Below are 21245 nucleotides of genomic sequence, written 5' to 3' on the forward strand. Positions count from 1 at the left end.
GCATTGTAAAGGGGAAAGGGCATTTGCCTGAGACAAGAACCCTGTAATTAGTTGTATGACCCTTGAAAACTTGCTTGGACTTTTTTTACTTTAATATCCTAATCTTTCAAACAAGGGTATTAGAGTACATAATCGCTTATTTCCCTTCACATTTTGTTAACTTATTGATCTTGGGAATTTGTCATTTAATCTCTTTAGTAGTAGTAGTCTCTCGGTAACGGAGGATGACAATTGTCTTTGTGCGTTTTTGTGCACAAAGACACCTGTGCATGAAGATTTAAGTGGAAAAATCGATGCACAGAGACAGTCCCACTCTCTCCATGTTGGAAGCCTGGGTCCAGTGGCAGGAAAAATCGTTACACCTGGAGACCTCCTCAGCTGCATTGGATGGCCGTGTTGCCTTTTGTGCTCCAACACGCCCTAAGCACTCCACAGTGCTTTGCTGCGTCGCCATCTCAGCCGTTGAATCTTCTTGTTGGTTTCTTCCGTCTGTTCAGCCAAAACAGTCTTCACATGCTGGGTGAGCAAAGCCCTGGTTCACCAGGGCTCAACGACCCAATGGCTACCCTCACAAGGTTTAGCTGGCCTGTTGAAGCTGTTGTCCAGGGTGTGGCTGCTGCCGCATGCTAGCAGCTACTGGGAGCCACAAGTGAGAGCTCTTTAATACTTTAGAATCCAAGTATAACTCCCATGCAACAGTTGAGAGAAGAGGCATTGAGAAAGGAAGCTTTTAGTTGATGAGCACATATATAAGAGCAGATTCTAATGAATTTTGATTCCTCATATATTCTCAATAGGGAAAATTTTACCATAATATGATAATAATATAATTATATGATGATAGTTATGATTCTTTACAGTTACATAGTATTTTAAGATTTATAATGTCTTTTTCACATTATATCATTCATTTCCTCTACTGAAGAATGGAAGACTTGGGAGGAGCATGATAGCTTTCTTCAAGTATTTGAAATTGTCTTTTATAAGATAAAATTAGACCATTTTGATCTTGGATCTCAAAACTAGCCACACTTATAAGTTGTAGACAGCTTTTGTTTAAGAATAAGGAAAACCCCATCAATGAGGACCATTCAAAAGGAGAATGGGCTGCTTCAGAAAATGGCATTGTCTCCCTCCTTGGAAGTCCCTTCTCAGTAATATAGTAGAGGACCTTTTTTCCCCGAGAAGTGGAATTAGAAGATCTCTGGGCATCCATTAAGCCTAGAAATACTGTAATTCAATGAATATTAAGCCTCCAAAGGACCTTAGACCTTCAAGTACACAATATAGCAAAGAAGTCTTTGTAACAAAGATACAAGGGCTCACACACATGAATACTGTCTTTAAAGACAATCTCTTTTGGAGGGGGCACACTTTGGGTATTGTTGCCATTACTCATAAAATGTTTCAATTGTTTGCAAATTAACTTTGGAAGTGGTTTCAAGCCACTTGAAATATGTCTTCTTAATAGTTATTTATTTTTGTTATTATTGCTTTGGGAAGGGAGGGCATGGAGAGAATGAAGATACAGTTTAATAATCTATATTATTCACTAGACTTGGCTTTACTGGACCAGGAATTATCAGTCTAAGTCCTAGCCCTGGCTCTTCCAAAAATTTGTTTCTTTACTTAGACTAAGTTCTTCCCTTCTCTAAGTCTTAGTTTATCCATCTATTAAATGAAGAATGGGGAAGGGGGGGGGGGGCAGCTGGGTAGCTCAGTGGATTGAGAGCCAGGCCTAGAGATAGGAGGTCCTGGGTTCAAATCTGGCCTCAGACACTTCCCAGCTGTGTGACCCTGGGCTAGTCACTTGACCCCCATTGCCTAGCCCTTACCACTCTTCTGCCTTGGAGCCAATACACAGTATTGACTCCAAGATGGAAGGTAAGGGTTTAAAAAAAAAATGAAGAATGGATGAAATGACTTCTAAAGGCCTTTCTACACTATCATTATAATTATTCTTAATGTCTTTTTACTTTTTTTCTAAAATACCACACAAAACAAACATTTATTAAGTGCTTACTATATATAATGAGTTGTACCTGGTGCTGCTAATATAGTGAGATAGAATCATAATTACTATTTTGAAGGAGCTTACAAGCTAAGATACAAGGTAAGATAATTCATTCCCTTAGAAATATGTAATATCTTTTCCAATAGAGTAGTTGGTCCAAATAGCTATGTGAAATATTTGAGAAAGGAGATATCACTTTCAAGCAGAGATCAAAGAGAGCTTCACAGAAGAGGAGACACATGAATTGAACCTCAAAGAAAATGAAGATGGGAAAGGGAGAATAATAGGGAGGGGGGCTTAGGGGGGCTGATATTTGGTGGGGATATCATTCCAAACATATAGGAAAGTATGTGCAGAGGCATGGAGTATGGACAGAGTGGGATGAGATTACAGAATGGCTTATGGTTCATTTTGATTAAAATATACAGTGAATAAATAGAGGTGGAGAGAGAAAGTTGAAAATATAGATTGGAACCAGATTGTGAAGGACTTTGCCTTTTAAGCTTAGGATGTTGTATTTTATTCCTTAGTAATAAGGAGTTCATGAAGGTTTTTCACGCAGGCAGTGACATGGCAGTCTGGTGCTTTAGATACTTGGCACCTTTGCAAAAAGTTGGAAGGGAAAGACTAAAGATGAATAGACTTTTTAGGATATAGTTAGAGTTGTCCAAGCAAGAAATAATATGGCTGGAATTAGGGTGTTGATAGTAGTATTTGAGAGAAAGGAATGGATGGAAGAAGTGTTTTGAGGATTGAATTAATAGGATTTTGTAATTGGGTATTGAGGACTGCTCTCAAGAATGAAATTCTAGACTTCCGGTTAAGATGGCGGCTTAGAGAAAGCTAAAGTTCAGATCTCCGGAAAACCCTTCCCTACCGATCTCAAACTATAAGCTCCTAAGGCGCCGAAATTCAAAACGATCAACAGCACAGACCCTGGGAAACCTCCTCCTGGACCTGGACCCGGTTCAAAAGGTACGGCTCCCCTCAAAAGCCAGAACCCGAGATCACTCGGACCTCAGGGGTAGGAGCGCAGAGTCCAAGGCTCCGGGAAGCCGCAGCCCAGCCCGGCTCAGAGAGCAGGGTCCTCGGAACAACAACCCTCAGGGCCTTCTATCCGAGTCCCAGTGAAAGTTACTGCCTGGGGCTCCCGCTGCAGAGAGCTGGTGGAAACAACAGCAACCCTCAGGGCGGGCAAGACAGCCTCACGGGCTGGATCCTGCTATCCAAGTCTCAGTGAAAGTCCCTGCCCTCGGAGCTTGGGGAAGCTGCAGCCCATCCCCCCGCAGGCCGACGAAACAGCCTCACGGCCAGCGATTCTGAAGGCAACTTCCGTAAAGCAAGCCTGGGGGAGAGTGTGGCCTCGTGGTCCGACCCTTCCATTCCAGTTCCAGTGAGGCATATTCAGTTTAACCCAGGGAAAGCTCATAGAACCGACAATCTGCCCAGGACTAAAGCCTCTGAACACCAGACAGAGATAAGAAAAGCTAATCCTCCCCATTCAGAGATGGCAAACTCCACAGAAGCACAGAAGCCCCAAAATACCAAGAAAAATAAGAAGAAAGGGGCGACTTTGGACACATTCTATGGAGCCAAAATACAAAATACAGAGCAGATAGAAGAAGATATACAAGAAAATGCTCCAAAATCTTCCAAAGGAAATGGAAACTCTCCAGAAACCCATGAAGAATTTGAATCAGAAATGACCAAAAAGATGGAAGCCTTCTGGAAGAAAAGTGGGAAATAATGCAAAAGAAATTCACGCCTCTACAAAACCAGTTTGACCAAACTGTAAAAGAAAACCAGGCTTTAAAGCAAGAACTAATAAAGCAAAGCCAAAACACCAAGAAATTAGAAGAGAACATAAAATATCTCACCGACAAGGTGATAGATCTGGAAAATAGAGGGAGAAGAGAAAATTTAAGAATAATTGGACTCCTAGAAAAGCCAGAAATAAACACCAAACTGGACATGGTGATACAAGATATAATCAAAGAAAATTGCCCAGAGATTCTAGAACAAGGGGGCAATACAGCCACTGACAGAGCTCACAGAACAACTACACTAAACCCCCAAAAGACAACTCCCAGGAATGTAATTGCCAAATTCCAAAGCTCTCAAACAAAAGAAAAAATCCTACAGGAAGCCAGAAAAAGACAATTTAGATATAAAGGAATGCCAATCAGGGTCACCCAAGACCTTGCAAGTTCTACTCTGAATGATCGTAAGGCATGGAACATGATCTTCAGAAAGGCAAGAGAGCTGGGTCTCCAACCAAGAATCAGCTACCCAGCAAAACTGACTATATACTTCCAAGGGAAAGTATGGGCATTCAACAAAATAGAAGACTTCCAACTCTTTGCAAAGAAAAGACCAGAGCTCTGTGGAAAGTTTGATACCGAAAATCAAAGAGCAAGGAATACCTGAAAAGGTAAATATTAAGGAAAGGGGAAAAATGTTATCTTCTTCTTTTACTCAAACTCTCTTCTATAAGGACTACATTTATATCAATCTATGTATACTAATATGTGGGGAAAATGTAATGTATAAATAGGGGGTAAAGATAGACCAAATAGAATAATCGTTCTCACACAAAGATTCACATGGGAAGGGGAGGGGAAGAAAACTCCTATAAGAAGGAGAGGAAGAGAGGGGGTGGGGGGGTTTACTTAAACCTCAATCTCAGGGAAATCAACTCTGAGAGGGAAAAACATCCAGATCCATTGGGATCTTGAATTCTATCTTACCCAACAAGGGTAAGGAGAAGGGAAAACCAAGGGGGGGAGGGGGAGAGGGAGAACAAAAAGGGAGGGAAAGAGAGGGGGGGAGGGGGAGGGAAGAAAAAGGGAGGGACTAAAAAGGGAAACATCAAGGGAGGGGACAAGGGGGACTGATTCAAAGTAAATCACTGGACTAAAAGGTAGAGCCGAAGAAGAAAAGGTTAGAATTAGGGAAGGCAATCAAAATGCCAGGGAGTCCACAAATGACAATCATAACTTTGAATGTGAATGGGATGAACTCACCCATAAAATGTAGACGAATAGCAGAATGGATTAGAATCCAAAATCCTACCATATGTTGTCTTCAAGAAACACACATGAGGCGGGTTGACACCCACAAGGTCAGAATTAAAGGATGGAGTAAGACCTTCTGGGCCTCAACTGATAGAAAGAAGGCAGGAGTGGTAATCATGATATCTGATAAAGCCAATGCAAAAATAGACCTGATCAAAAGGGATAGGGAAGGTAATTATATTTTGTTAAAAGGGACTCTAGACAATGAGGAAATATCATTAATCAACATGTATGCACCAAATAATATAGCACCCAAATTTCTAATGGAGAAACTAGGAGAATTGAAGGAAGAAATAGACAATAAAACCATACTAGTGGGAGACTTAAACCAACCATTATCAAATTTAGATAAATCAAATCAAAAAATAAATAAGAAAGAGGTAAAAGAAGTGAATGAAATCTTAGAAAAATTAGAATTAATAGACATATGGAGAAAAATAAATAGGGATAAAAGGAATACACCTTCTTCTCAGCACCACATGGCACATTCACAAAAATTGACCATACATTAGGTCACAGAAACATAGCACACAAATGCAAAAAAGCAGAAATAATGAATGCAGCCTTCTCAGATCACAAGGCAATAAAAATAATGATTAGTAATGGTACATGGAAAACCAAATCTAAAACCAATTGGAAATTAAACAATATGATACTCCAAAACCATTTAGTTAAAGAAGAAATCATAGAAACAATTAATAATTTCATCGAGGAAAATGACAATGGCGAAACATCCTTTCAAACCTTTTGGGATGCAGCCAAAGCGGTAATCAGAGGTAAATTCATATCCCTGAATGCTTATATTAACAAACAAGGGAGAGCAGAGATCAATCAATTGGAAATGCAATTGAAAAAACTCGAAAGCGATCAAATTAAAAACCCCCAGCAGAAAACCAAATTAGAAATCCTAAAAATTAAGGGAGAAATTAATAAAATCGAAAGTGATAGAACTATTGATTTAATAAATAAGACAAGAAGCTGGTACTTTGAAAAAACAAACAAAATAGACAAAGTACTGGTCAATCTAATTAAAAAAAGGAAGGAAGAAAAGCAAATTCACAGCATTAAAGATGAAAAGGGGGACAGCACCTCCAATGAGGAGGAAATTAAGGCAATCATTAGAAATTACTTTGCCCAATTATATGGCAATAAATACACCAATTTAGGAGAAATGGATGAATATATACAAAAATACAAACTGCCTAGACTAACAGAAGAGGAAATAGAATTCTTAAATAATCCCATATCAGAAATTGAAATCCATCAAGCCATCAAAGAACTTCCTAAGAAAAAATCCCCAGGGCCTGATGGATTCACCTGTGAATTCTATCAAACATTCAGAGAACAGTTAATCCTAATACTATACAAACTATTTGACATAATAAGCAAAGAGGGAGTTCTACCAAACTCCTTTTACGACACAAACATGGTACTGATTCCAAAACCAGGCAGGTCAAAAACAGAGAAAGAAAACTATAGACCAATCTCCCTAATGAATATAGATGCAAAAATCTTAAATAGGATACTAGCAAAAAGACTCCAGCAAGTAATCAGAAGGATCATTCACCATGATCAAGTAGGATTCATACCAGGGATGCAGGGCTGGTTCAACATTAGGAAAACCATCCACATAATTGACCACATCAACAAGCAAACTAGCAAGAACCACATGAGTATCTCAATAGATGCAGAAAAAGCCTTTGATAAAATACAACACCCATTCCTATTAAAAACACTAGAAAGCATAGGAATAGAAGGGTCATTCCTAAAAATAATAAACAGTATATATCTAAAACCAACAGCTAATATCATCTGCAATGGGGATAAACTAGATGCATTCCCAATAATATCAGGAGTGAAACAAGGATGCCCATTATCACCTCTACTATTTGACATTGTACTAGAAACACTAGCAGTAGCAATTAGAGAAGATAAAGGAATTGAAGGCATCAAAATAGGCATGGAGGAGACCAAGTTATCACTCTTTGCGGATGACATGATGGTCTACTTAAAGAATCCTAGAGATTCAACCAAAAAGCTAATTGAAATAATCAACAACTTTAGCAAAGTTGCAGGATACAAAATAAACCCACATAAATCATCAGCTTTTCTATATATCTCCAACACAGCTCAGCAGCAAGAACTAGAAAGAGAAATCCCATTCAAAATCACCTTAGACAAAATAAAATACCTAGGTATGAACACAACTACAAAACACTCGCCACACAACTAAAACTAGACTTGAACAAATGGAAAAACATTAACTGCTCATGGATAGGACGAGCCAATATAATAAAAATGACCATCCTACCCAAACTTATTTATCTATTTAGTGCCATACCCATTGAACTACCAAAATACTTCTTCACTGATTTAGAAAAAAACATAACAAAGTTCATTTGGAAGAACAAAAGATCAAGGATATCCAGGGAAATAATGAAAAAAAACACATATGATGGGGGCCTTGCAGTCCCTGACCTAAAACTATATTACAAAGCAGCAGTCATCAAAACAATTTGGTACTGGCTAAGAAACAGAAAGGAAGATCAGTGGAATAGACTGGGGGAAAGCGACCTCAGCAAGACAGTATTCGATAAACCCAAAGATCCCAGCTTTTGGGACAAAAATCCACTATTCGATAAAAACTGTTGGGAAAATTGGAAGACAGTGTGGGAGAGACTAGGAATAGATCAACACCTCACACCCTACACCAAGATAAATTTAAAATGGGTGAGTGACTTAAACATAAAGAAGGAAACCTTAAGTAAATTGGGTAAACACAGAATAGTATACATGTCAGACCTTTGGGAGGGGAAAGGCTTTAAAACCAAGCAAGATATAGAAAGAATCACAAAATGTAAAATAAATAATTTTGACTACATCAAACTAAAAAGCTTTTGTACAAACAAAACCAATATAACTAAAATCAGAAGGGAAACAACAAATTGGGAAAAAATCTTCATAGAAACCTCTGACAAAGGTTTAATTACTCATATTTATAATGAGCTAAATCAATTGTACAAAAAATCAAGCCATTCTCCAATTGATAAATGGGCAAGGGAAATGGATAGGCAGTTCTCAGATAAAGAAATCAAAACTATTAACAAGCACATGAAGAAGTGTTCTACATCTCTTTTAATCAGAGAGATGCAAATCAAAACAACTCTGAGGTATCACCTCACACCTAGCAGATTGGCTAACATAACAGCAAAGGAAAGTAATGAATGCTGGAGGGGATGTGGCAAAGCAGGGACATTAATTCATTGCTGGTGGAGCTGTGAAATGATCCAACCATTCTGGAGGGCAATTTGGAACTATGCCCAAAGGGCGACAAATGAATATCTACCCTTTGACCCAGCCATAGCACTGTTGGGTCTGTACCCCAAAGAGATAATGGACCCAAAGACTTGTACAAAAATATTCATAGCTGCGCTCTTTGTGGTGGCCCAAAACTGGAAAACGAGGGGATGCCCATCAATTGGGGAATGGCTGAAAAAACTGTGGTATATGTTGGTGATGGAATACTATTGTGCTAAAAGGAATAATAAAGTGGAGGAGTTCCATGGAGACTGGAACAACCTCCAGGAAGTGATGCAGAGCGAGAGGAGCAGAACCAGGAGAACATTGTACACAGAGACTAATACACTGTGGTATAATCGAACGTAATGGACTTCTCCATTAATGGCGGTGTAATGTCCCTGAACAACTTGCAGGGATCCAGGAGAAAAAAACACCATTCATAAGCAAAGGATAAACTATGGGAGTGGAAACACCGAGAAAAAGCAACTGCCTGAATACAGAGGTTGAGGGGACATGACAGAGGATAGACTCTAAATGAACACTCTAATGCAAATACTATCAACAAAGCAATGGGTTCAAATCAAGAAAACATCTAATGCCCAGTGGACTTACGCGTCGGCTATGGGGGGTGGGGGGGAGGAAAAGAAAATGATCTATGTCTTTAACGAATAATGCTTGGAAATGATCAAATAAAATATATTAAAAAAAAAAGAATGAAATTCTAAAGTCCCAGAGATATGATTCTGATAAAAATGAAAAGGGAGTGGCCAAAAATATATAAGTGGGACTTACACAAAGCATTTTGTTTTAGTTTTATATTAAAAACAAAAATAATAAAATTTATATTTTAAAAATGCTGATACAAAAGAGACAGAGGATATAGGTAGCAGAAGTTGAATACAATAGCATGGTGGAGTAGTCCTAAAAGAATAGTATGAAAATTAGTGTAGTATTCTTATTAAGACAAGGAATATGCCTTGGAAAGGTCTATTTTAGTGATAACAGTGTTGAGAATGTATAACCAGGTGTATACTACTTTCATAGACTTTTGATATTGAAGAGGAGTTGGTAGGTGGGACCATTGTTTTAGGCATTGTCGTAGTCAAGATCTAGAATGATTAAGGAGATTTGAAAAACTAAATCATGTTTTCTGTAGACTCTCCCCATTTAGGAGACCAGACATAGTTCAAACAGTGGCAGGACTGATTAAATCAAAATATGACTTCAACATGGGTATTTCACAAAAGGCACTCCTTTGAAATAGGTTCTGGTTTCTTTGTTTAAAAAGTAGATCAAGAATTTTCATAGCATTCTAACTACCCTTGTTTTCTAAGGTCCTGTGTGATAGGCATTATTGCTACATGCTGGTATTGCACTTGCAAATGTCAGGAGCTTAAGTACAGGATGAAACAATTTCTTTGAGTTGTAACACTTCATTCCGAACTCAGCTAACCTGGGCTGAGGGGACACAGTCAGTCTCTCAGGAGCTTGTTGGAAACATGCAATATTTGCATTTCAATTGAAGTTCACCTGAAGCAGATACCAGGCATACAGAGCTTGGGTTGGATGCATGATGCACAGTGGAGTTACAGATGTTTATCTATTGCTAGTCAAAGAAATAAAACAATAATTATGAGACCAGTTCCATAAATAGTCTTTCAAGCTTTACACAGCATATTTTTTTAAAAATATGGGTTGTTTGTAGTATAAGCATTTTTATCCTCATTTTGTAAATGAGGAAACTGGGGCTTTTAGACTTTAAATATTCATATCATGCCATATTATGATATAATGTCATACAGGTCATGCCATGGTCATATCCATTAGGAACAATAATAGCTATCTTTTATATAAGCTTCATTGTTACAGCGTGCTTTTGTCATAATAGCCTTGTGGAATAATGCAGGTATAATTGATGTCTCTTCGCAGATGGAAACTGAGGCATAGGGAAAATAAGTAACTTATTCATGATCACATAGCAATCATGAATCAGAATTTAAATCCAGAACTCTTAACTCCAAGACCAGTGCTCTTTCTATTATATCATGTGCCCTGTCTTCATGGTTCTATGTTCAGTCTTCTCTTTCTCTTGTGCCCCCTATAAGTATCTAGCACAGGGATGAATGTAAGCCTCATGAACATTCAGTAAATATTTACTGTGAACAATGCCAGTTTTGTATTGAATGACCAGATAAAAAGATCAATGAAAAATGCTTTTTATTTTTATTCTCCTTGTCTCCTGAGGATAGCTCCCAGGGTGCAGATTTTATTAAATATCAGTAAGAACTTATTGTTAGAGTTGTCTGAAATTGAATGGTTTTCAATAGGATAGTGAGCTTCCCTTCCTTGGAGGCATTCAGTTGAGTTCCTCATTTGTTGATGAAGAAGAAGGAAATAATCTTTTGAGCAAAGTAGCAGTTTTTCATAATGCTTAATGTTGGACTTAGAATCAGAAAAGTCTAGATCCAAATCCCAACTCTCATACTTATTGGCAAATCACTTAACTTCAGTGAATTTGTTTTCTCATCTGTAAAATGGGTATAATACCCAGAGTATCAGGCTTATGAAATTGCTGGGAGACATGAAAGTGATAATGTATATCAAGTATTTTGAAAACTTTTCAAGTACTATATACATGTTACCTGTGATTACCATAATTTTTGAGGGATCTCTTTCAGTGCTAAGTCTGTGATTCACATAAGGAAAAAGAGACTATAATAAAAATGTAAAAGTATGTATATGGAGTGAAGAATGTGCTCTTTCAGTTCCTATGAGGGCAGGTGTACTTTTGAAGGTTGATTTGGATTTCAGGACGTCCAGACAGAGTGAAAGAACATTCTAAGAGTAGTTGATTGACATGAGTAGTGGTCTAGGTGTGGTGTGTGTTCATGGAATAGTTAATATTATAACCTGATTAAAGCATAGATGATATGGAAAGGAGCAATGGGAATAAGGCTAGATTGGGGCAGATACCAGTCTGAAAAATGTGAGGCTTTACTGATCATTTAGAATAATTGATAAATGTAAGCCTTTGGGTCAGAAATGGGGCTGGAGGGGAACCCAGTCTCCTATATCTGATAAAGAAGAAATCATAAGTGCTGTCTTTTTTTTCCTCAGTCAATAAATAAACATCCGTTAAGTTCCTAATATGCATGTGTCAATGTATTATATGCCAAGAATGCAAAGACAAAAAAACAAAAACAAACAAGCAAAGCAATGCTTGTTCTTTCAGTTGCCCCAGTTAAGTATGAAGTGAGGTCTTTAGCTGAGAAGGTTGGAGGGAGAGGATACAGGAGAGGCTCACTAAAAGAAGGTTTAGCTTCTGGGGGAAGAGAAAATCAATTAGAGATGAGTCAAAGGATTGCTTTGCCTCACTGAGAGCACATTAGAAAGTAGATAGCATAAATGTGTAGTATACATGCCTGGCTTGTTTTTGTTCCTCTCTTTGTTCTTCAGAAAGTGAATAGAGACAGAGAAGACATGTGACATGAGCAATATAGTGATGAAGTTTGGGACATACCTTATTAATTCCTGTCACTTTACTTGTGGGAAATGATGCTTTACAAAACTTTCCTATCCATTATCTTATTTTGTCTAACAATACCCCAGTGAAGTAGGTAGGTCAAGCATTATTATTGTGATTTTATGGGTGTGGAGAATAGAGAAATGATATGATTGGTCCTGTGTCACATCCTTAGTTCATGAGGAAATCAGATGAGAGCCCAGATTTCTTTCTGCTAACCTCATGCTGCTTCTAGTATCATCTAGGACAGTCTAATCCACAGCCAGAATTATCTTATACAGCCAAACTGAATTGCTCATCATTCTCTAAATGTCACATGCTTTCCTCAGTCAGTCAGTAAAATATATTAAGCCAGGTGTCCTGCTAAATGCTGGGAAAACAAAAGACGATTCTTGCCTTCAACTTGCTCACAGGCAAAAGGAGGAGGCAGCATGCAAACAACTAAGGCTCCTTCCTTCCTCTCTGTTTCTCTATATCTTTGTCCGTTTTTATCTATCAGAAAGCTGAAAATAGAAATTGATTGCATTAATCAAGTATTCCTACTATTAATTTGTCAATTTCCATTGTAATTCCCTGAAATTGAACCCTAGTGGTCTAAAAGAATTATCGATTTTAAAGGATTATACACCCAATTATCCCTTGATAATCTCTTAAGTCTCCTTTTAATTTGAGGATTCCATAATTCTCTTAATTAGAAAATTATCAGTCATACAGGATTCTAGATTATCACAGTTAGAAGGGACCGTTAGAGCTTATCTTGCTCAATTTCTATCTGAATAAAATCTCTGAAAAATGATTACTCAGAATCTATTACTGAAAAATGTAATACTAAGGATATTCCAGTGATGAGATGTTCATTGCCTACTTAGGCATAATTCTAATAATTCTAATCATTCAGAAGTTATCTTTATCTTAAGCCAGAATATGCCTCTCTGAAATTTCTACACAGTATTCCTCTTTCAGCTCTCTGTGGCCAAGAAAAAGAAAAATTAGTTTCTTTGTTTTTTTAAATGTGTGTGTGTGTGTGTGTGTGTGTGTCTGATTGCTTCTATCTGGATTCTTCATTACTTATTGATCTGACTTCTCTTTAGTCTCCTTTGATGATTTCTTATTCCTGCTGCCCTCACTCACATTGGGTGTTTCCCACAGCTATAGGACCTTTTCTTTCTTTCCTGGGACCTTTTCTCTTCTTCCTCCATACTATCTCACATGATAATCTATCTCATCTACTCCATTGGTTCACTTATAATCAGTTAGTTTATTCTTAGACCTACACCCATAGTTTCTCTTACTAGCTCCAGTCTTTTATCACTATCTTTTGAACATCTTGGATTTGAAGTCCTTTAGTTGTCTCAAAATCAGTATGTCAAAACAGAACTCCATATCTTTTCTCCAAATTCTCCCAAATCCCTTGTGAGTAACCCCACCCTTCCAGTTACCAGTTAGGCTTGCAACCTATTCAACACCTCATGTATCCTATTTGTTGTCAGATCATTTACTCCATCTTCTTTATTTACACAGCTACCACCATAGTTCAGGTATTCATTATATCTTGCCTTGCAGTAGTTTTCTAATTGTTCCTCCTGTCCCAAGTCTTTCCACATTACAGTCTGTCTTTCACTTAGCTTCATAGGTGATTTTTCTGAATCTGAATTTGACTATTATCCTTTACCCTGTCCACCTTAAAACACTTTTTGTCTCCATTAACATAAATTCAGATGGCTCCTCTTCACCTTTAGGATCAAATAGAAATTCTTTTGTTTGGCACTTAAAGATCTTTATAGCGGAGCCCCTGCCTATTTTTCTAATTTTTTTTATACTTTGCTCTCCTCCATACACTTTTATGTTCTAGTAGCATCAGCCTACTTTATTCAATCTCCCATCTCTACATTTGGAGTAGCTGCCTTTCTCTCCCCTGTAATTCTCTATTTCTTTTCCAACCTCTTAGTTTCCATAATCCTTCAAGATTCAACTCAGATCCCACTTATGAGTACCAAAATAGGCAAATAATAGCATAGTAATATATACTATGTGAAAATAGCTTTGACTTCATAGACAACTTGGGAGATTTCTTCCAGGAGTCCTTAGGCCATCATTTCAGAACCTGAGGTCTACTAGAAAGCATTAGATTTAGATGTAGGAATCCTGATTCCAAATCCTCACCATTGCCTCCTAATTATATATATATATAACTGTGCAAATTCATTTTGTTTTCACTTTAAAAAGTGAGAACATAATACTTATACAGTACTATGCACAGAATTTTTGTGAGGGAAGTACTTTGAAAACTATAAGATATTCTATAAATGTTATCAATTATTATTATTGTTCAAAGCAATATACATCTTTTTTATTATAGTGAGATCTTTGTTAAATAAATGAGAGAGGAGAAATTAGATGGTGATTTATATACATTTTCCTGGATAAAACGGTCTAGTTTGAGAATTATGTTTGAGTATTTTTGAGAATGTTTGAGAATTATGTCTAATGTTCTTGAAAAACATAGTGAATGTGTCATATATCTTATGGCATAAAATAGGAAAAAAGATGCTAAAGTAAGATTGAGAAGGTTGTATAGTAAAAGAGTGCTGGGCTTAGAAAATTCATCTCCATGAATTCAAATCTGGCTTCAGCTTTGTATGTGTGTTCTTGGGCAAATCACTTATAACCATGTTTGCCTCAATGTCTTCATCTGTAAAATGAATGAGCTGGAGAATGAAATGGCAAAACATTTCAGTATCTCTGCCAAGAAAAATCCAAAGGAAGTCAAGAAGAATTAGACAACTGAGAAACACCTGACCTTAAAGATTCAGAAAGTCTGTGTTCTAATTCTCTGTCAGTCACTAATATTTTGACCTTGAGCAAATCACTTCAATTTTCTGGGTGTTAGTTTACCCTTTTGTAAATTAACAGGGCAGGGCAGGGTGATTAATAAGCTACTTTCAAATTTTAATATTCTGTATTCCTGTTTTAATTTTCTGTCTCCCAGCCTATAAATTATTATTCCTATTTTACAGATAAGGAATCTAAGGCAACAGAAGATAGGAATGAAAAATTTGTTCAAGGTCACATTGCTAATAAGTGTCTGAGACTGGATTTGAACTACTCATATTTTCCTCACTCCAAGTCCATTGCTATATGTTCTAGGTCACCTCGTTACAATAGTGACGTTGATTTTAGACTTTGTTGAATGGTCATTAAGTACTTGAATTGTATTAAAAGCCTATTAAATTTTTAAAAATCAGTCCTCCAGTTACTTTCAAATAGAAAATAGAAAGGTGCATTTGAAACTTTTCCCAATATAACCTTACTGCAACAGAAACTGATTTGAGAAATTCTTTTCCTTCCTTTGTTATAACTATGCACTTACTACTGAAAACTCTAGAGACACTGACTCCAATGGCCATAAAAGGCTTTCATTTTAGAAGAACCTGACTGCTGTGTTCTTTCAATTAAGAAAAGCTGTAGAGTGAATTTAATTAAGGAGCATTGAGATAATTTACATTAAGAACACGATCTCTGTCTCCGTCTCTGTCTTTCTCTTTTTAGCATCTGGAGTGACATCTGGTATTGACTGAACAGTCAACTTTTGTTATTGTAAGTCAGAATTCAAACAGATGGAATATCCAAAGTTTGAATTGGCCAATAATTTCATCATGCGCTTTTAATGATATTTTCCAAATATTTAAAGGATTTTTTAATTGAATGTAATTTGACATCCACACTCTATTTTAAACATCTTCAAATAAGACTGACAAATGAGAATGGTTAGTCAAGGGTTTTGAAAAAAAAAAAAACCTTAGTTCTATTATAGCATTTCTGTTATTAAAACTGTAAGTACCTATGACCCATCTACTCAAAAACTGAATGAAGTACAGAAAAGCAGACATTACTAACTTGTTTTAAGAAAAAGAAACCTTAGGCTGCTTTTGGTTGTTTGACTTTTCTGGGTTATTTCCTCACTTGTAAAAAGTAGGGGTTGGAGTGAGTAGACAATTTCTAAGGCTCCTTCATGTTTTCATTATCTGCGTTCAAATATTATAAGTTCTAACACTCATACAAAAAAGTTTTTATTATACTCTGTTCAGACATTGTGTGTTCTAACATGTGTTCAAAAGTCCTTTCTATGCAGAACACTCTAATAATATATATTTTTGGTACTATTAGTATTGTATGATCTTAGGAACTTTCCAGGTGTGTGTATGTGTGTGTGTGTGTGTGTGTGTGTGTGTGTGTGTGTGTGTATAAGTGTAAATAGTCCCTTTCACTTGATATTCTAGGATTTTCTTATTGGACTGTGTCATCTTTATTTTTATTCATTTATTTATTTTTTGAAATTTTAATTTAATTAATTGATTTGGAATATTTTCCATGATTACAAGATTCATGTTCTTTCCCTCCCCTCCCTTCCACCCCTCCCATAGCCAATGCGCAATTCCACTGGGTTTTACATGTGTCATTTAAAGTGTCATTGGTGTGCCATCTTTAAATGTCAAGGTCACATCTAATGTATAGTATATTTCCATTTTGCCCCTGTGTTGAATATACCTTAAGTATTCAATAAATTATGGACACATTTCTTTTGGGGGATCTGAAGACTCCAGATTTACTTTTCTATAGGACATATTTTATATGCAAATAACTAGATAAATACAGGATAAGTTTGACAAAATCCACAGAGGGAAAGCACTACTGTTAAGGGTGATCAAGAAGGGCTTTTTGTAGAAAGCAGGAATTTAGTTGGACTTAAAATAAACCAGGAGATGGAGATGAGAAAGCAGAGTATTCCAGTCAAAGGGACAGCCAGTGAAAATGCATAGTGTCAGCAGTTGGAGATGAAGAGTCTTGTGCAAGGAATGTCAAGAGGAATGGGTTAATAAGGACTTTGAATTCCAGAGATAATTTTAAAGTTGATTGTGTGTGCCTGTGTCCATGTGCATGTGTGCATATTGTTAAAGGTAAAATTAGGGGTTATTGACTGAATATATTATACTAGTTGTCGCCAGTGATTAAAATTCAATCCTAATAAAATAGCCAAGTCAGTTTGGGATTTTTATGGTGGTTTAATTACAATAGAAGGAAGAAATTAAGAAGAGAGAGAGAAAAGGAATTGGACTGCTCTGGCAAGCCAGATAGGAATTCAGAGGCCTAGGCCAAGGAGCCTTCTAAATCTAGCTCAGCTTCTAGCCACGAGGCCTCCTCCGAGATGAGGAGCCTCCTAGGAGAATAGTGTTTTAGTAGGTAAAGGAAAAAAGGAATCAGCCTAAACCACTCACCAAGCATGCTAAGAACGCCGCCACAAGCTCCCAAAGCTGAAAGAGCCCAACGTCTCTGAGAGAGGAAGTGATGTGAAATATATAGACTGTTCTTTACATCACTTCCTGCATCTCACATGTACCAATGATATCTTAAACTTGACTTAGGACAGCCCAGGGGGTCTGTCAGTAGTTTCTTATTTGTCACTTGCTAGCACATGTTGGTCATAGGCCATCCTCCTCACACTTAATACTTAAGTGGGGGTATATACATTCCTAGTTGTTAGAATTTCTAAAGACTAAGCATGGTAGAGAAAATCTAAAATTCACAATATGTATGTCCATTAGGAAGATCACTGATACCTGAGTGAAGTTGGATTGGAGTATCTTTTCATACATAGTCTCTCTAATGTGAAGAGACTCCCGAAGATCCACAAAAATTAACAAATGTCCTTCATGTTTCTTTTTTTAAAAGCAAATACTAAAGTTCTTCTGTCTTTCCCACATACCACGTATAAAGACTAAATATTGGAGTTAACTTATATCAGGTCTTTTAGTAAAGATCAAATCAGACTCAACTTTTTTACAAATAGCAGATATACTTCAAAATCTGAGTAGCTGAGGAAAATTTCCAGGTTCCCTTTTATTGCTCATAAACAGACAACTACATGTTCCTCAAAAGGGACTCCTCTTCTCCTAGGAACAATCAGGATACAGTTCTCATAAGAACAAATATGGGGCAGTAATCTAATACTTTAAGTGGGTGTTACCCTATTTTTTATTCAACAATAATCATATGTTCTACTGAAATACATTCACCAAATCACCAGTGTCAAGGCATGACTGCTATTAATTCTTATAATGAGATATCTACTGAATATAGAAGTTTCAGAAAGGCAGATAATAATAACAACAACAACAACACAACACTTTAAAATTTACAAAGCCTTTTTTCTCTAAACAATTATGCCAAGTTGACAATGTAAATTTTTTATTCTCATTTTATAGGAAAGTCAAAAGCTTGAGTGAGCTGCTCATGGTTGTATATAGTTAATCTCAGAGCCATGACTCAAACTTCATGACTTCTAACTTTGAAATTCTGGCTCTTTTTTCATTATATCATATGACTTGTGTTTACCAAAAATTTACTAAAATAGAAAGAATGCTGGATTTGGAGTCAGACATTTAGGTTTAGAATCTTCCTATTTACTACATGTGTGATCTTGCTAAACTCAACTTCTCTCAACTTGGGTTTAATCAGAAAATGAATGAGGTAGGATGGGTGATTTCTAAGTGTTCTCATACTAAGCCTTATGAAATGGAAAGATATCTTGACATCTTTGTTGGGAGAAATGTCAGCTCTTTGTCATTGACTGTAAGGAAGTGCTTACACCAATTTATCCTTATTGTCTTGTCTAGCCTTCCTTTTGAATAATGCTTGAATTTGTAATTCAAGCTATTCTAGGTAAGGATACAATTTGTGACCATGGAGTAAAGGTAGCTATACCACCATCCTATAAATTATTTGAATGAGTACTTAATACTTTTTTTGTCCATTCATTGATATAGTTATACAATGTATATGTCTTTTTCATTTGATTTAAAAATTCTTCCTTTCTCTTGAACCTTCCTTATCACCGTTTTGGGCAGATAATTGTCATTGTCTTTACTTGTACCCTCCTCCTATGACTTGACTTGAGATAATGCAATTCCTGAATATTTTTATTATCGCTTTTCTTTTGTTTGCATGGAATTAGTATTGGTGTTTTTTTATTTTAAAGGATAAGTTTATAATATACATTAGCCCTAATATCAATGCATACCCAAAAGCTTTAGACTATAGAAACCTGCCATGATTGTAAAATTTTATGGGACTTTTATTAATAATTGAGTATGATTTCAAAAGAATGGGATCACAAAAGAGCCAGTGTACAGTGCCAAGAAGCACAAGGTCAAAGAGAACACCAATCCCTTTGGAATTGATGAGAATCTGTGCCCAGACAGAGAACTTGTTTGGGTTTTAAGGAAGTAGCTGTTTGACAACATCAGACACTGGACTCCCCTGTACCATATTCCAACAAGTATCTTAGTTTGGCTGCCATTTTGGCTCCCTTATCCATAAGATTGATGGTACAATCAGATCAGGGAATTATATTTCCCTTTTATATCAGAATCTAGTCCTTTTTCTCTTTTGTAATATGGCAGTTTTCTGTAGTCCTGGATGCCATTGGGTAAATGCAGTGTTGCTGTATTTGTTCTGTAGGTTTGTAGGATATAAATCATTTTAATTAGATCTTGTTAATGATCCAAGGATTTATTGAAAGTTTGTTTATCCTTTTTTGCTCATAATTTTATTATTATTATGGGGTGATCCTGATATTGCTCAGCACCCTCCTAATAGGGCATTGTATGGTTTTAATTGTATGGTTATCCTAAAATCAAGAGTTTGAAAATCTTTTGGAGATTTGGAAATTTTAAGAGAAGAGACTCGCCAGCACCTCAAATTGGGAAGGCAAATTGTTTTTGAAGAGAGTGCCATGGAGATGCCCGAGGAAACCACATGCTGCATCAAGAGATCCAAAATGAACTGGGCTAAAGGGGGTTGGACACCTTCATTCTGAATGTAAACTCTTATGCCAAAAGAGACTGCCCCAAATTGTTTTTTTTGTCAATGTGTCTAATAATTATTGTTTTTGTTTTCCTTCTTTTTTATTTCCCTCTTGTTCCCAGGTTGCTGTAATTTCCCCTTAGAAAAGGTAATGTTTTATACATATTTAGTGGGAGAATCCTTAGAGATATACTTTGGATATTTGAAATGATTCATTGGGAAGACTAGGCATGTTAATCTCCCAAGACCCTTAATTGAGGAAATTTCAACATGCTCATCTCCCAACAGAATCACAGGGGGATTGTGAGAGCGGAATTTGTATTTTTATTTGATCAACCAGAGATTTAGACTTCCCTTCCATTTGTTTTGAATTTGGGTCAATCAGCAACCAGGGAATTGATCCCACAGGCACTACCCCTCTGGGGGTGCCAGGCTAATTGAGGAATTGTGATTGGTTCCTGGGGAGTGATGTAAGAGAGCTATTGGGTATAGTAAGGATTTATAAGATGAGACCCAGTAGGAAGCTGGGGTGTGTGTGCTATTTTCTGAGGCTGAGATTTGAAGACAGACCCTGAGTTGTTAGGCTCTGGATTATAATGCCAGGAAATTCTTCACCTCCTTTCTATATTTCTCTCTTTTTTCCTTATTAGTAAATCTAGCTATTAACCATCTTGTGACTTAAGGGTTAATTACAATTTTTGGCGACCACCCATTCTAACCATTATACTACATTGTAAAGACTATATATCAGAGAGACAATTTTGTAGTGCACTAGATTTAGTCAATGGAGTATGGGTTTTAGTCATAGTTTTAGGTTGGGTTTTAGATCCTTATTGACTGTTTTACCATGGGCAAGTTAATTCACCTTTCTGAGTGTCAATTTTCTCATTTGTAAAATATGGGTAGTAGCAGAATCATGCATTATCAGGTTTGAAAGTGCCTATGATAGGCTCTGAAGAAAAATGCAAAGATGAAAGACTGTACCCCCATGGAGCTAACATTTTAGCCAGGAGAGAGAACATATGTATACCACATAGAGAATAATTAAAGGATGATTTAAGGGAGAAGGAAGTAACAGTTGGAGGGAAAGGAGTTAGGAATGGTTTCCTGTGGTACCTGAACTGAATGAATGTTGAAAGAAATCAAAGATTCCAGTAACCAGATAAGGAAGGAATGCAGGCATTGGGCATAACCAATGCAAAGGTTTAGAGAGTGAGAAATGAAGTGACATCTAAGAGCAACAGTAAGAAGCCCAATTTGGTGGATTATAGAGTGGGAGGATTATAGAGTATTGGAGAGAGAATAATCTATAAATAAACTAGGAAAAATTGCTAGAAGTAACATTTAAAGAGCTTTAATTTCCAAAGAGGAATTTCTGCTTGATCCTATATTTAAATCTCTAAAGACAAAGAGAAAAGAGAGCAGCGACTAGTAGCACCTGGTCAACTGTACTCTCTACTGTAATCCCTGC

At 36.7% G+C, this 21245-nt stretch overlaps 1 protein-coding gene across 3 annotated transcripts in view; it reads left to right on the forward strand.

The window, feature by feature from the left end:
* TRAPPC9 (trafficking protein particle complex subunit 9) overlaps positions 1-21245 on the forward strand; it is a 1102825-nt gene that overhangs the window by 722180 nt on the left and 359400 nt on the right. The window lies entirely within an intron of this gene.

The sequence above is a fragment of the Monodelphis domestica genome, chromosome 3 (assembly GCF_027887165.1).
Source record: "Monodelphis domestica isolate mMonDom1 chromosome 3, mMonDom1.pri, whole genome shotgun sequence".
Classification (NCBI taxonomy): Eukaryota; Metazoa; Chordata; class Mammalia; order Didelphimorphia; family Didelphidae; genus Monodelphis; species Monodelphis domestica.